The sequence below is a fragment of the Eschrichtius robustus genome, chromosome 2, assembly GCF_028021215.1.
Source record: "Eschrichtius robustus isolate mEscRob2 chromosome 2, mEscRob2.pri, whole genome shotgun sequence".
In the NCBI taxonomy this organism is placed as follows: Eukaryota; Metazoa; Chordata; class Mammalia; order Artiodactyla; family Eschrichtiidae; genus Eschrichtius; species Eschrichtius robustus.
The window spans coordinates 64,168,131-64,170,255 of NC_090825.1; positions in this window are offsets into that span (position 1 = coordinate 64,168,131).

Genomic DNA, 2,125 nt, shown 5'->3' on the forward strand with positions numbered 1-2,125 from the left:
TTTGGTTTGTTTCTCTGATTTTTTTTTTTTTTTAATGCTACTGAGACAGGCAAACACATCCAATTACAAGTAGTAGGAAGTAAAAATATTTTAGGACAACGATAAAACTAATATTTGTAAGGCCACTTTCACACAAATGTAGGAACCCTCCAACTATCTAGATGCTACTATAGTCAACCCTTCAACCAATCCCTACAGACACCACTGGAAAAGAGAAACTCATATAATCAATTTTCTGGCAAGTAGATCAAGAGAAGCTTCATTTCTCTTGAAAGTGTGGAAATAAAGACTATACAGATGAGGACAAACAGAGACTATAGCAGAGGCTATTTAGGGCTTGCTATAGCAAGGGAATCAGCCACCATCACCTGCTTGAATTTGGCAGAAACTCAAAGGCAGGCATAGGAAAGCTTTCTGGTGAAAAAATGGGTATGCTCGGGTGTGATCTGAGCGGGGTGGTAGGCATGGGGAAGTTGGAGGCAGACTAACTAGAAGTGGGGTATCCTAGGTAAGTGGTTTGGGAAGCATATTTGGCTTTCTCTGGCTGGTCCTGAATTGGAAGCAGGGGCAAAAATGAGGGGAACTGGGCGTCCCTGACCAAAGCCCGATCTCTGGGCTGATTGCTTCAGAGACTGTGGTTTGGCTTCTTGAACTGGTTGCTGCAGAGGTTGTGAGTCAGAGTTCTGTTGTCATATATGGTCTGGCCGTTGTGTATTTGTCCATTCAGTCTCTCAAAAGCAATCCAAATGTGATGTCTCAAACACTGAAAACGTATTTAGTATAATTTGAAAGCCAAATTCTTCCCTCAGCACACAGATAGTTATCTCTCGAATCTTGTTATCCTCTTCCATCCATCCTGTGGTGTCTGTAACCTGAAGGGGCATATGACAGAAGAGATGGCTGCAGCTAATTCTGTAACTCTAAAAGTGTTCCACATAACAAGAAAAACACTGTTATCTAGAATAATAGGAGTGAGATCAAGTTCTGCATTTTGTGAGTAAATGAGTACTGTAGATGCTACTGTGAAAATACATCACAGCTATAATATAAGCACTTGTCTTCCCTCCTACTATATTGAGAAAAATAAAGTATAAAAAGAATACACTTGTGCTGGTGCTAATAGGCACCATACTAACGTTTGAGTGACAAATTAATGTCTTTGAAATATAGAAGAGGAAGCCACACCCAATATAATTCAGGACATTGTGCTAAACACCCTGAATGGGATGGGGTGGAGGGCCGTTCTACCAACCAACGCCTGTAAACAAGAGAGGGAGCAGAACCTCGAGCAGTGACTGGCATTCTGGGGACGAGGGATGGAGGGTTGAGAGGACTGGCATTATGGCCAAGCATGTTGACTCTAGAGCCACACTGCTTGAGTACACGTCCCAGCTCTCCCACTATATGACGTTAAGTGATTGACTTAGTCTCTAAGTTCCTCAAGTTCCTTTGTATAAAATGAGAACAGTGATAATGTCTCTCTCATAGGGTTGTTTGGAGGATAAAGTTAATATTTGTAAAGTTCACTTAGAAGTGCTCAACACATTTTAAGTACTATGTAAGGGTTTGCATGTTAAATAATAAAAAAAGAATCACTATTATAATATGATAATAATCCGTCTTTGAATATCCCTTAAAACCATCCTTTAGGGCAGGGGTCCCTAACCCCCAGGCCATGGACTGGTGTTAGTCTGTAACCGGCCACCGGTATCGGACTGATACTGGTCGTGGCCTGTCAGGAACCGGGCCGCACAGCAGGAGGTGAGTGGCAGGTGAGCGAGTGAAGCTTCATCTGTATTTACAGCTGCTCCCCATCGCTCTCATTACCGCCTGAGCTCCGCCTCCTGTCAGGTCAGTAGTGGCATTAGATTCTCATAGGAGTGCGAACCCTACTGTGAACTGTGCATGCGGGGGATCTATGTTGTGCGCTCCTTATGAGAATCTAATGCCTGATGATCTGAGGTGGAGCAGAGGGGGTGATGCTAGCGCTGGGGAGCGGCTGCAAATACAGATTATCATTAGCAGAGAGGTTTGACTGCACAGAGACCATAATCAATTGCCTGCAGACTCATATCAAAACCCTATCAGTGAGTGACAAGTGACAATTAAGCTGCATCTGGTGGCA